General features: G+C 40.9%; 1 protein-coding gene across 6 annotated transcripts in view; it reads right to left on the bottom strand.

Annotated features, from left to right (window-relative positions):
- LOC105696114 (glutamate receptor ionotropic, kainate 2) overlaps positions 1-14,846 on the bottom strand; it is a 332,137-nt gene that overhangs the window by 110,175 nt on the left and 207,116 nt on the right. The window lies entirely within an intron of this gene.

Below are 14,846 nucleotides of genomic sequence, written 5' to 3'. Positions count from 1 at the left end.
TGCTAATTTTTAAATTAACCCGTTTCAATCACTCTTGCTTATAATTATAACTGTTATGCAACTGGCAAAGGAGAAATTAAAATTATTATAACACATAACGTTTAACGTTTTATCAGAAATGTCTATGTTTCTAATTCAGAAATTAGCCACAGTGAATTTTATAAAAGATCATATGTTAAATCATTTGTGTGGAAAAAGCGTTACACGTGAAATTAACGCTAAAATATGTCCTCGCACTATACAAGCATCGAAATTGTCGTTCGTTCAAAAAGATGTTGTAACGTTCGTCATAGATGTGTATTAAAGCTTATTGTGGTAGACACATGAGCGACGTGTGTCGTTTCCGATGCACGTAACAATGCGTATCATAGATTTCTAGGTGACGCACTTCTGATACGATGGGTACCGTGATGTGGCAACGCACGTTCTGCAGTAACATTGTTTAAAGCGCAGTCGGTCTTAACCCTTTAATTACGAAACGCCACTATAGTGGCTTCCGCATTACCAACGTTTTTTACGAAACGTCACTACATGGGCCCTCTTCATTCCCACGTATTCAAAGCGACAAAAGAACATCGTATTCATATAAAATATTACCACCTCGCGATCGAGTTATCCGTACAGGTTGACATCTCCACGTACAACTCGACCGTAGATAAAGGGTTAAGACTCGTGTCCATGTGCAAGTAACTTGGGACACTTCTTGCTAAAGTAGCTTGAATTTGCGGGTACATTATCAATAAAGTTGCACATGTTCACTTCCAAAATCGTGTACACTATGGTAAGAACTGTCTGAGAGCAGCTCTCGCAAGTTTTACTTGCATGTGGACACGAGCCAATGCGAGCATCAAGAATAAGTCCCTTGAAACGTACGTCCGGCACAACGGACGTTGGAACAACGCTCATGTAGTGCCGGTCTTGGGGTCTTTTCATGGGCTCCTGGTGGCTACACGGTTGAACTATTCGTAAATCATTCCTCGTATTTTAATAATAAATACCCAATCATCCTGAGGAGGTTGAATTTTGAAAAAAAATAAAAGATGCAAAGAGAGTTCTTGCCTTCTCCCTTAAGGTGCTGTGAAAGAGGCGTCTGAGGTCTCGTTTATATTATAAATTTGCACATGTTCACTTCCAAAATCGTATACACTATGGTAAGAACTGTCTGAGAGCAGCTCTCGCAAGTTTTCCTTGCACGTGGACACGAGCCAATGCGAGCATCAAGAATAAGTCGCTTCGAACGTACGTCCGGCACAACGGACGTTGGAACAACGCTCATGTAGTGCCGGTCTTGGGATTTTTTCATGGGCTCCTGGTGCCTACACGGCTGAACTACTCGTAAATCATCCCTCGTATTTCAATAATAAACACCCAATCAGCCTAAGGGGGTTGAATTTTGAAAAAAAATAAAAGATGCAAAGAGAGTTCTTCCCTTCTCCCGTAAGGTGATGTGAAAGTAGCGTCTGAGGTCTGATTTATGAAATTTTTCTCCGAACCTGGTGTACCGAATCGTTTAAAACTTGTCAATGTGAACATGGAGGCTATAAGAAAGGTCCTGACGCCCATAAAATTTCAATTTTTTAAAATTGTTTATAGATATTCAAACATTCTTTATAAAAAATGAAATTTCAACTGGGTCAAGACCTTCCTTACAGCCTCCATGTTCACGTTGCAAAGTTTGAAACGATTCGATACATCCAGCTCGCAGAAAAGAGTCATGAACGACTCACCTTTCGGATGCCACTTTCACATCCCCTTAACCCTTTGACATATGTGCGAAATTCATCAATGCGTGCAGGCAACATTGGACCGAACGAAGGACGCCTTTAATAGCCAAAGGGTTGAACTTTCGACGCTCAGTCTGAGCGAGATAGAAATAAAAAAGCGAGATAAATGCCCCGCTGAGTTACCGGGCCATTCTCTCTTGCTTGGGCGAAAGAGCGATGAATTCGATGTCGTTAAAAATTGAAACGTATTGCCGATATCCCGGAATTTGCCGTCTTTGTGTGGTGGTTTTCGGGGGCCGCAATCGGTATAAAAATGGGGGAATTGGAAAATTTGGAGAAGGGCGAGCGTAAGGGCGACCGAACCGTGGCCGTCACGCGGGCGGCTGTGTGACATAAATAAATGAAATGAAATCCGGCTGGACCCGAAATGAAAGGCGCTGGCCGCTCAAACGGGCTTCTGCCAAATGACAAATGTGGGTGCGGACTTTTTCGAAATCTATGCAAATTTGTGCGGGAAGCCCGCGGCCACGTACCTCGCGCCCACCGATCTCACCTACGCAACGCGGGAAAAAAGAAAAAGAGAAATGCCCTGCCAGAGACTGGGATTATTCGAGAGGACAGCAGCGACATGTTTCTGCTAGGAGGGCCGAAATTTACGATATATTTATGCATACCGGCCAGAGCTGGGGACAAGGCGATATTTATATCCATCAGCTGGAGCTTTGCGCAAAGCGAAGGAAGGGAAATACTCTTGACGTTAACGTTTTATCTCTACAGAGATGGACAATTGAAATTTCCTTCAGAAAAATTACTCACTGTCGAAAGGAAACTTTCAGCGTCGGAATGTAAAAAGGCTACCCCTTCGATAAAAATCATTTTATTGATTCTGATCATTTTATTGATGCGCTAACGGAAGATTGATAATTAGAAATATTGCTCTTTTCGGACCCATCCATTTATGCGCAATCTAAAAATAGAATTATAGGCTTATGTTAATTAAAATATCATACAAATATTTTTCCCCTGTAATCTGTATTAATGTTTCGAAAATACTGCACCGGTTGGTGTTTCTGACTCTGCAACTGATACAACCGGTAATGGTAATTCGTTAAAGGGGCATGTCGGTTTAGATAAGGTACATGAAACGTCCAGATGAAGAGAAATATTTTATTGTACTTTCCGAAACTCTGAACTTTTAAGAACATCCTCTGGAAATTTCTGATGAATATTTGGAAACAGATCGACATTATCGTTACGTGACTAAAGATGTCTCAGCCGAAGATCGGTTTCCATTCTCCCTGTACGGGGATTACAATATGAAAGTGTATTTATACAAATTATTATGAATGTCAGGGTGTACTTTTAATTCGCGAAACCACGTTTTCACGTTTTCGGCACTTTCTTGCACAAGTGGGAAATCCTGCTTCATCACGAGTTCGTGCCAGTCGTCTCCGTGCGCCGCCAAGAAAGTTCGCGGGGGGCGACGTGATAGCGGCCATAATTTATAAATGCGAAGTCACTGGCCATTACATATTTTCAACGCGTGACGAGTGTGTGCAGGGGCCGGCCTTTGCGGTCAATGTAAATTGGTTGGAAATATTTCAGACGTGCTCCCAGCTCAGCTATCCTTCTTCCCATCCCCGTAACTTCTGCGAATGGCGGCATTGCAGCCCTCCATCGTCGTCCTATCGGCCAAATTCTACCATAGGGCTACGCCACAAGGAGAATTTATTATTGTTACACCTTTGCCATGTCGGGCACGTATGTGACCGAGTACCATATACTTTATACCTTGTACTTTTCCCGGCTATGGTTTACGTTTCGCCGCCACCGCCACATCGATTCCGCCAACCGGAATCCCCGAAACGAATGCACCGCCCAGAAAGAACGTTTTTCTTGGACCGGGTCCGTGGTACCAGTCAAAAGAGTATCCGCTCTTCGGAACCGCTTTCGGAAATATTTCCATAAACACAAAAGCACAACAATGGCGACCAAGCCGGGATCAAGGGGCCCATTTCTACGATACGCGTATGCATAATGAGGTGGCGTCGGAAGGGTTATGTGAATTTCTTTATGGCATTTGAGGTCATGCGGCTAAATCCTGGAATAACTTCTGCCAACGTCCACGAGGAATTCCTGGCTCGAGTAAGAGCCTTTAAGGTGATATGAAAGGGTCATTCTATATATATGAAACGTCAACATATTGATAAAACTTGTCTCCAACCTGGGTGAACCGAATCATTTCAAACTTCAGCATGTGATTATGAAAGCCATCAGGAAGAACGTGGTGCTCGTGAAATTTCTTTTGTGATAGAAAAAGTGTTATTTCGATCAGACTAGCACCAAGAATACATATTTAAAAAGAAATAATACTTCCCCAGCACCATGTTCTTCCTTAGGACCTCCATAATCACGCGCTGATGTGTTGTTTCGGTGCACCCAATTTGGAGAAAAGTTTTATAAATATTTTCATATTTTATATGTATAGAATGACCCTTTCATATCACCATAATACCGAACTGCCACCTTTAAAGGACTTGTCCACTGAACATGGCGCTTAATTCCTGGCTAACAGCTGCTCTGTGCCGTCTAATGGTATGCAGTGGGTAACTGCTGCTGAAACGTGTAGCTCGAATTGCGAAGAACAAAACGGATGACTCGATCCAACATTTTAATGCATGCAGCTGTTGGCCCGAGAAAGTGAACAATTATCGGAACATTTATTAAGTACAGGAGGATGAAAACGTGTACTTGGACCAATGCGCTTTAGAAGCTGCCAAGCTGGATATCAACTCAGACGTGAAGATATTGCGCGTTATTATGATAATAACAAGAACCTGATGGAGTGGAAGATCAAGAAACTCGGTAGAGTTACGAGCTAAATACGTTTTTCAGCAAGAAATTCCCAATGTGGAGTGTTGTGAGAAATGCGCCCTGCGCGTTTGAGCTCAGGTGAGACGGTACAGAGTTCTATACTCTAAGGATCCATTATTTAAGAGTGGAGGGATTAGAAATATGCTTTTCCGAGTGCCATGAAAAAAAAACGTTTACCTAAATTGAAAATTAATCTATCATCTACCATTAGTTTCGAATCCGACGCCGTCCAAATCCATCTTCATCTTGTCAGTACTCATATTCTGCTCAATTTATGTCGTTCAATGTTCTTAGAAATTGGAAATTCGTTTCCCTTCTTTCAGATAATCTCCATCGAATCCCAAAGAGATGATTGCTTCAATCGATTGAATAAAATAAATGAAAAGGTGTTTTATTAATATTATTAAATTTAACTGGTAGCCAATAATATGTGCGGTCCAGTTTGAGCCCCGACAGTCCTTGACCCAGGCCGCGTTGTTAGCGGATCTATTTCAATATATTTCCTTGAAAATAGAATTTCTAACGACGAGCGTAAATTTTAAGAGAGAAACAGTTCGGTCTAAGAACAATTTTTGTAACTGGGAAGGAGACAAGAATGTATTTCGCAAAATTCATTTTACCCGTAAAGTGCTTTTTGAGGAGTTCGTCCACCGTAGTCATCGCTGATGTACGATATCAGTTCTGTATTTCCTCAACAATGGTGTTCGTTGCACCCCACGCGATGAACTGGCCAAAATAAGGTCACCCACATACGGTATTCTCTGGAAATTCGAACGTGATCGGACAAACGATTAAACCCATTGTGGTTTTGGCGTGCTCAATCGCAGGTATTTCGTGGTGCCTCCAAGAGAAGTGCGAACGTTTGAGCCCTTACACGCTGGCGAGAAAATGATTCACGATAGAGAATGGTACTGAACTTCAAAAGTAAGTTAATCGCCTCACACATGAACTAAGCAGGAAAGAAATATTTTGTATTTCGACCCTAGATCTAGCAGGGAATTATTTTGGTCTTGGTGGACTACCTGAAATCCGCTATTTAGACGGGTTTGGTTGGTTTCGTGTCAAACAAAGATGAGAGGAAAATGTTTCACGCCATTAATTGGAAGAGAGGTACAGCCCACTACGCCCTTTACATCCCTAGAAAAATTAGAACTACTTTCAAGGAGCGAAATCTTCGAGATCGAAAAACAATGTACGCGTGTGTGCCGCGACATAATCTTCACCACCCACGCATAACAACTTTGTTTGGTATTCGTTGTTTTCTTTCCCACCCTACACTGACCCTGATACTGAAAAAGTGATAACTTCATTCTATCGGTACTGTGCTGTATTTGAAATCCGCAGACGCGTTCTTTCTTTACCGATAGAGAACTTTCGACAACGGCGTGAAACATTTTCCCGCTCATCTCTATGTCAAATAACACAGGCTTGGATTTTCAGGACTTCGATTCAATTACTCCTCTTCAGTTAATGTCTTCTCCTGTGAACAGGGTCCGACAACTTCGTTAACTATCACAGAGAGTAGGCAAGAAATATATGTGCGTTGCGGCAGAATTTAAAGGATCGAGGTCAGAGGATCCGGAAAAGCTTCTTTGCCGTCAAATAATGCACTTAAAGTTGGGTTTTCTTCTATTGAGAAGAATCGCTAATGCACCGGTAAATAATGCATTCAACAGCCCTCCACGAGAAGTACCGTCTAGCCTCGAAGGTGGCTTTCGTCCATACTTTGCATTCCTTCTCAAATAGTGTAATGCTAAAAAGAGACCAAAAAGTATGAGATGTTGAGTCAGCATCGTTTCTACCCTTGTACTTGTTTGTGTTTTTCTTGAGCTTGTTACTTCGAATACTCGAGGGGCGAAAAGGGCACAGGAATACTTGAAACACCAACGACCAAAATTTCGGAAGAGATCTTTGCTGATGGCTAACGATACTAGTGAACCACGAATTTCCTGTACATTACACATATTTTAAATGTATCCGATACACATCACCCTAAGAGCTCAGTCTTTTCATTCTCTTATAATGCCGATTATTTGTTTACTATTTTCAAGCAGTTGCAATATTACCTGTCGGTTTCCTTCTCTAGGTGAAATTACGGTTATGCCACGAACCAAGACCTTTTCATTTTAACGAAACATTAGAAGTATAAAAGTGGGATCGTTGCTTTCAATTACTTCAGCAAAACGGCTTTAGAAGATAAACTTATTATTTACTTAGTGAAATGGCTCCATTCATTCATATTTACTCCGGTAAACGCGGTAGAAGAGAAAGAAGGAAAGAGCAGCGCCAGTTGAACGGCTTTCGGGAAGAACATATCATCGAAACTAAAACGTCAGACCCTTTGGTAACTCCAGGAAAAGAATTGTTTTGGAAGCCTTTATTGCTTCGATGGGGCAGTTACAATACGGCGGGGGCCATTAGATGACATAGCTCAATCGGGAATTCAATTTAGATGGCCCTAGAGCGCTTTATGGTAACGTTTCGAGGGCTCTCGCAAAAATCCAACGGCTCCATATGATGTCCATAATTCCCCGGAATCGTCCCCTTGAGTCGACCGGGCAATAATACGGCGCAGCTCGGTTGAATCGTACGAATGCGTCCGCCTACACGAGCGTATTCCGTGAAAAATCGCAGCCCCTAACGCTACTTCCGGGATCTCTCCCGAAACGCGATACTTTGGTGAGTCTCGCAAATCCCGGTAGAAAACCGCACCCCATAAGGCGGTCAAGTCCACTCTTCTTCTTGAGCCCCACGGTTGCAGGACGCTCCGATCTTCTTTTTCATCGGCGGGACAACACTTAATCCCACCGCGTAATCCTCCGAGCTGCAAGTCGGGGAAAGTAGCAACGAGGATGCTCCAGCGTTAACGGCGTTCGCCACCAAAGTGGGAACGATGGCTTCCACCGCTAAATGGCACTAGCATCGAATTCAGGAGGAAGTAACCAAAACGTACTTTCTCGCTCGGACGAGGGTGTGGCGGTGATAGCATTTATATATCAGAAGTTCTTTACAACGACGGATAGTTGAGGTGTTCACTGAGGGTTAAGGGGATGTGAACGTGACGTCAAAGAGGTCTCGTTTATGAAACTTTACTCCGAATTGGGTGTACCGAATCATTTCAATCTTTACAACATGAAGATAGAGGCTATAAAGAAGGTCCTAACACCCATGACATTTCAATTTTAAGAAAATTTGTTTATAGATACTATCAAAATTGTATATAAAAAATGAAATTTCGCGAGTTTCAAGACCTACCTTAGGGTCTCCAGATTCACATTGTAAAGTTTGAAGAGATTCGATACACCCAGTTCGGATAAAGTTTCATGAATGATCGATCGAATCCTCTGATACCACTTCCACATCCCCTTAACGTAATTTAACACAGCCTTGGCAAGCACTGATTAACGTTGCCATGTCAAAATATTAGACCAGAATAATTTTGTAGAAATGTCTCTTTCTTAATTTACAGGTATTTACCAAAGGATATTGCATTATTGTATTTATATTGTATTCATTTGCTTAACGAGAATGGATGATTTCGCGCATAATCGAGGTACAATCGTTATAGTGATTGCATTTCGTTGTAAAACGTCGATTCCTTTATTTATAGCAGCATCCATCCCTCTTGATCGCAAGTGCATTCAGTTCCGCGGTACTTCGAAACGTTCGAGTTCGTTTACAACCATCGATGCCGATCGAGGGTGACTTTGTCCCATCGGTACCTATCGCGTGACCAATGTATCAAACGATATAGTGGATTGATTGATTCACTCGGCGTTGCACCCTCGCTTACGTGCCATCGTCCGGCGCGTTGCATTGATGATATTTTGATGTGTTGCTCCGATCGGATATAGACCAGGCAAATTGAAGCAAATGTACTTTTACGGCACAGGAATTCAATGCTCGGTACTTCGAAGGAGTTTACAGACGATGTACTGATTATTTCCTGATAATAACATCTCTTTTGGCGGTCTAGGCCGATAAATTAACCCTTATCACTCCGAGAATATTAGAAGAGTGTTGAAACTTAAATGCACATAGCGACGTCCCTTACACCAAGCTAACAGTAGGCAATTATATTCAGCGGGTCGTCCGAGGTCCTTACCGCGCCAATCCGAAAAAGGGGCATTTATGGCCCCTGCAATAAGGGAATTACCGCCCGCGGAACCTTCTAGCTTAAAGTAACGAGCAACAAAATCTATTCTTCATTTTTCAATAGTTTCCGGTCCCTATAATAAATACTAATCCGTTTCGAGCCCTCGCTCCCAGCTGCAAAATGTGTCGCGCACATTTTTCTGATTTACCGTTACAAGTTAGTCCACCCTCTACGTGGCTTTTCGGGAATTTCAGACCCTTCCTTTATTTTCTATTCCATCAATCGCGATGCGTTTGCTTACGCCTCCACCTCCGGTTAAGCAAGTAGCATAACTTTCTCGGCAGAACGAAATCAAACTTCGAAGAGTCTAAACGAAAACCAAGGACCGCGACCACCTCAGTCATCCCATTAAAAAATAGAATTCTTGCGCGCCAAAAGCAAACAAGGATTGGGAATCAGTGCTCCTTAGGATAGCCTAGGCCAGCAGCACTGCCCTCCATCGTTACGTGCGACTTGCACCAACAAAGAGTATAAGAAGTTGGCACTATTACTACCGGTTGGAGTGATAAGGGGTAACACAACTTTTGTCCTAAATACATTAGTTAGCTATTACTGATTAAACAAAGGTGCAACGAGGTACACCTTATTCATATCATGCGTAGAGTCAACGTGACATAAGTGCCCATACATGAGAAAACAATTTGGTTGCATCAATTAAACAATTGTTGCTTCAGCCCTAGAATGTGGTTAGCATATGAGTGAACAAAGTAAAGAATCTCTTGGATATAAGGGAGAGCTCCTATAAGAAAGGGATGCTGGGGTCACGAAATATGAGCAACAGAAGTTACGACAACGCGATATTATTCTGCTGACTGGGAGAGGAATAATTTATTTTGCCCCACGCCAGTTAGGGTAGACGGTATCTGCATATCTATTCAATATCGGCTTCCTCGTCGACAAGATATTTTGTTGCAAGGACGAGGTACCCGGTCCTGCATATGTGACCACAGTGTTGCGAGTTTTCAGTTTTTCAGTCTGTTTTTCCTTCGAAATGTTGATATCGAGGAATAGTCCGCAGAAACAAAATGAAATGAAAAAATGGAGAAAGTTACGATAAATGGACGGAAAGCAATTGAGGACGTACTTCGCATTCCTTCAATCGCTCCTCTAGCTGGAAATTCAAATACCAACTACTGCTAAGTTGCTGTAGTTGATAAAGGAAAAAGACCAGCACAGGATCCCGGTGATTAAGGAAGTTTTGCTAGCAAAAGGAGTGCGCGTCTCTCAATAAAACGAGCTTAAGCAATTTCAATAATAATTACCTAGCCAGGGTGAACAACTTCGAGCTATTACAATAAGCATGCTTTCTTTGGAGAATTAAACCGAGTGGTGTTTTATACCTAAAGTGATGGTTCATTAAAGAAAACCAGATAATTACATAATTATGGACTGATTGATACAACATTCAAGGTAAAGTCAAATTCCTATCAAATCATTCGATTCGAGTAAGATATTATCCAATCTCCAAAGTATCCAAAAATGGATGAACATTGCTGAAGATAATTTAAGTTCCCGCAAAGTATGAACTGAACCCCTAGCGAACCGATAAAATCGATTACTTATCGACGTGTCTTTCAAACTTGGGGATTGATAATCAGTGGTTGGGTTGTGAGAGTACACAACAATAAAGAAAATTCCAGCGGTCGAAGGAACCGGCACTGGGAAGTGGAGGACATAGAAGAACCTGAAAAAGAGGGTCAACGAGACAACTTGGAAAGAATAGAGACAAGATGGACGTAAACAATCGAAAAACATTTTACGAGAACCGGAAAACTTCACTCGATCTGTTCATGTTAAGGGCAGAAGATGGAGTGTCTACAAAGACGCAAGTACTCTCAATGAGGCCCAAAGAGAGAGGGAAAATAACAGAAAAGGGATACGAGAAATCAATGAACCTCATTGGAATAACTTACCGCGGTTGTAATGAATAGCAGCGCGGGTAACTCCATCAATATACAGCTACAGTTGAATTCAAGCAATCCTACTGAAATCGATGAGCGTTGAATGTAGCTTGAGAATAGAAATTGGTCAAATCAATGGTCCAACAGAGACTAGGAGAAACTGTAACGAGCATGGGCAAGGATCTGCTAAGGAAACGCTACAAATCGAGTTGTGTTGCAATGTAGTTGATGATTCAACTGGTCACTAGATTGGTTCTGTAACATTCGCTAAGCTACGAGTTCTACAGACCGAGTTCATTAGCAATGTATTAATAAAACAGAAATTATTACGTTATTGATGAACATTGTGATGATTAATCCCATTGGTTCAAATAGCATAGCTGTTTAATTACTTTTGTTGCGGTTCTTGGGATTAAATAATTGATCGATCGAAAATGGGTGATCATGGGAGACAGGGCGTAGGGACGAAATGATAATCCCTCTTCAACCTGATAACATGTCCAATTTCTTCAAACTACTCAGTAAAAAAGTGAATGAGATATTTTGTACGAACTATTGGACGTTCAACGGGAATTTATAAAACCTGTTTAAGTGTTGGTTAATATAAAGTCTTTCAAAATGATTGATTCAATCATAATAAGAATAAGATATGATTTATTCTTGTTTCCCTTAATTGCTACTGCAAAAGATCACATTAGTCGATGAGAGTTGCGCGTTAGGTTGGTGTAGCTAATGTCATGGTGTTTTCCTTCTTAAAAATGTCTTGCTTCTTGTACTTATGTCTAATGTTTATACGTACAAAAGTTTGTCTGTTTACGTGCGGTAAAGTTGCTATCGAGAAAGTTTATAAGAATCGTTCGACTTTTGCAAAAGGAAATCAAAGCGATTGTACGGAACGGATCTTCAAGTGATTTTAAAGAACGATTGGAACTCGATTCAAAACCGGAAGTAAGTAGAGTATATAAGTCAACGATGAAACCGACAGGATGCACATATCACGAACAAAGTGCGCTCGCACAAGCTGTAAAATGGTCATGAACTTTCCAAACTTTGCCAGTTTCAATGAAATATTTCAGTAAATCAAGAGACACAGATATTCCATTAGATTTATTCCTACGTTGGGTTACATGGTTCTAACGAAACGGTTCCTGTACTGTTCCGTTTTCAAGGCAAAAAAACGATAAAAGATTACATTGTGTCATATAGAAACATTAAGAATCATTTAAATCTATTTATGTTATTAGCATTTTATTCTTCGCAACGTTTCATATTAAAATAGGTGCAACATTGATTTTATATCTAGAATTTTCGTTGGGTTATCTTTGAAAATGCATTCCTCGCCTACTATGTACTTTATTAAACTGGTGTTCAGTGTCAGCGGCGGAATAAACATGATATAATGCAAAATGAAACTAAGCGTTAACTCAAATGTACACTTTTAAACAACCGTGTGCACATTTGAAATCGAGACCCCGGATGGGCATGTGCTCATTTTAAAATGTATGTATTATCGCTCCGCTCGGCCCGACTCGAAATTGCATGTACATGTAATAGCAGTCCATACAGCATATTGAAGACAAACGTGTCACCGAAACTCAGAGTTTCATATCACTGATCCTCGATTGACTACCTAGTTGTATCTCCAGATCTAATTAATGTTTCTTCACGAACTCAGCGAAAGATAAAGAAATTTATTTGCATTTGTTCACGATTAGCGATGCTATCTCAATCGTTAAGTACAGAAAATTTATGATTAAAATCATTGGATTTCCCGAACCTTTTTTTTTTCTGACTGGTATAAGACGATCTTGGCATCTGAAATGAAGTATTTCCATTGTTTAATAAAGACGTCGTTACAAAATTATAAATACCGTGGTAATTAAACCTAATCGCTTGACAAATATTAGGTTGAGGAATAACCTCGAAAAACTATCTTCCGCGTGTATGCGAAAGATGTCTTCTGTTTCTATTTCATAGTGACTTATCTCGCCGGAGCGACTTTAATAGTCAGAAATGACATAAAAATTGCATTAGAAATTGATGGTCTCCCATTATAGGAGTTTTCATACCTACATTGTGGTCCACACAGTTCTAACTATGGATGTAGGCTCTCGTAAACTCAACTATTCTCTTGATATTTTTGTGAAGCTAACGGAAAAAAAAGAGAGCTAACAGAGAGGTCATCCATTTTCTCTTCTCTCTTTCTTTTTTATACATTTTTGCAACCAACTTCTCCCTTTCTCTCTCTCTCTCTTACTTATCATACGACACTTCTCTTCCTCCTTTCATTCTGCTACGGATAGTTACAGGCTGCTACTATATTGCGCTAAGAAGCTAGTGGCATTGTTTTGACATACAACTATTTCTTGCCGTTTATATATAGATACGAAATGCACATTGAGGAAGTAAAAGTTACGAAAAAGTGTAAATGTCAAGAAAATGTGCAATTGTACTACACTTCTTCCATTGCCTCACATTTGTAGAACATGAACAACAATAAAATCTGCAGGATCATGATTCATTACTCAATAACTCATTGTATTCCTAATCACGTTTCATTTCTCGTATCACCAAATGGCAGTTGTACATAAACATATGCAGCATAGTAGTAAAGCTATACTCCTGTAGATTTTTTCTATTTAATTTCCGCTGTCTTTATAGTCGGATCCATGTGCGGGGACCATACATCATAAGTCCTCGTTTCGTACTTTGTTTTGAACTGTCGGATATCATATTTCGAACCGTGATAGGAAATTACATTGGATATGATAATGCGAGCACCCTTCCTGACGAACGCGAAGATATATCGCAAACTATCTTGGAGATCTTCCTTTACTTATCCTCAAAGGGCTGAGAGTTGAGTCCACTTCCGACTTTCGTGGAAGTTTCTGAATAGAGCCATTTCGGGCGACTCAACGGAGAACCACCCATCGAGAAAGGGCGACATCTCGGTTTGAATCTGCTTTTCCGGCCGATCAAAGGTAGCAAAGATCATGATTAATTTCCCCAACCCTGCATGTCGAACTTACGCCCAAAGTTGTCCATATCGCTATCAGCAATTACACTCGCAGACCGTGATGGCCTCTCTAAGAAAGATCGTAATGATCATCAAGGAGTTTGTCCCAACCCTGACCGGTATCCTTGGAGGCAACAAAATTAATTACACCAAAAGGTATTAACAACTCTTAACTTAACTCATTTTTCTGTTTCTTGTTGGTCTCAAGATAAGTGTAAGCTGTCTGCAAACCAAGTTCATATAATTAATAATTCCCTTTCCTCCCCGATGATCTGTATTATTATCCGATACCCTCGCAAAGTAACAGTTGATAGTGTTTGATAAACTCAGGGCCCAATGTTGATCCGAAGCTGTATATCATAACCGCTAGAAGCAAAACTTGCTTAAATTAAGATACTTGTTTCGAGTAAGTGTTGCTCCTTCATCCGGACTCAAGAGATCCCAGAACTTTGAAAACTTCAAAACCGATGATTTCGAAGGTACTTTGAAGGGCAACCGCCGAAGTTATTGGCAATTTTGAGGGAGCTAAACTAGTACCGATTGGAAAAATCTTTCGGCTTTGGTACGTCGAATCCTTCACTTCAACTCTGTGCCATCATGCGTTCAGAAGCCTTTTGCAATCCCCTTTGTAATCTACGTAGTACTTGTAACAAAAGGCTACGAACTTAGTTAAGAGGGAACGGAAGCTTAGAGGAAGTTCTGAATTTCTGACACTTCCGAGTGAAGCAGGCGTGACTTCTCTTTGGATTTGGGACAGATTCATCGCTTTACGTGCCAAAGTGGAGAACAGTTCGGACTACTTAAGGTGACATGAAAGAGTCAGCCTATATATATTTGAGAAATCATATTGTTGGGGAAAGTGTTCTCCGAATTGGGGGTACCTATTCGATTCAAATTTTAATGTTTATTAATTAAAAATGTCGACAACAACCGTCTCAAAGTAATTGTTTTGGAAATCAAGGGCGGTATTGAAAATGGTACAAAAGGAGCCAGAAACAATCATGATATTTGCAGGACACTTGTTACTGCAATAAATATTTTCACCTCAAATATATCTAACCGGCCTTGTAATGAATTACGAGAGAGCTTAATGAAAGGGAAGAAGATATAGAAATGAGGCCAGCATCGATCATCATCATTTAGTTCCGTGGTCGTTAGTGAATTGGGTCAACCGC

The sequence above is a fragment of the Orussus abietinus genome, unplaced genomic scaffold (assembly GCF_000612105.2).
Source record: "Orussus abietinus isolate OABI.00-Male unplaced genomic scaffold, Oabi_2.0 scaffold51, whole genome shotgun sequence".
Lineage (NCBI taxonomy): Eukaryota > Metazoa > Arthropoda > Insecta > Hymenoptera > Orussidae > Orussus > Orussus abietinus.
The sequence above is the reverse complement of the archived record's forward strand: the minus strand, read 5'-3'. Positions and strand labels throughout refer to the sequence as shown.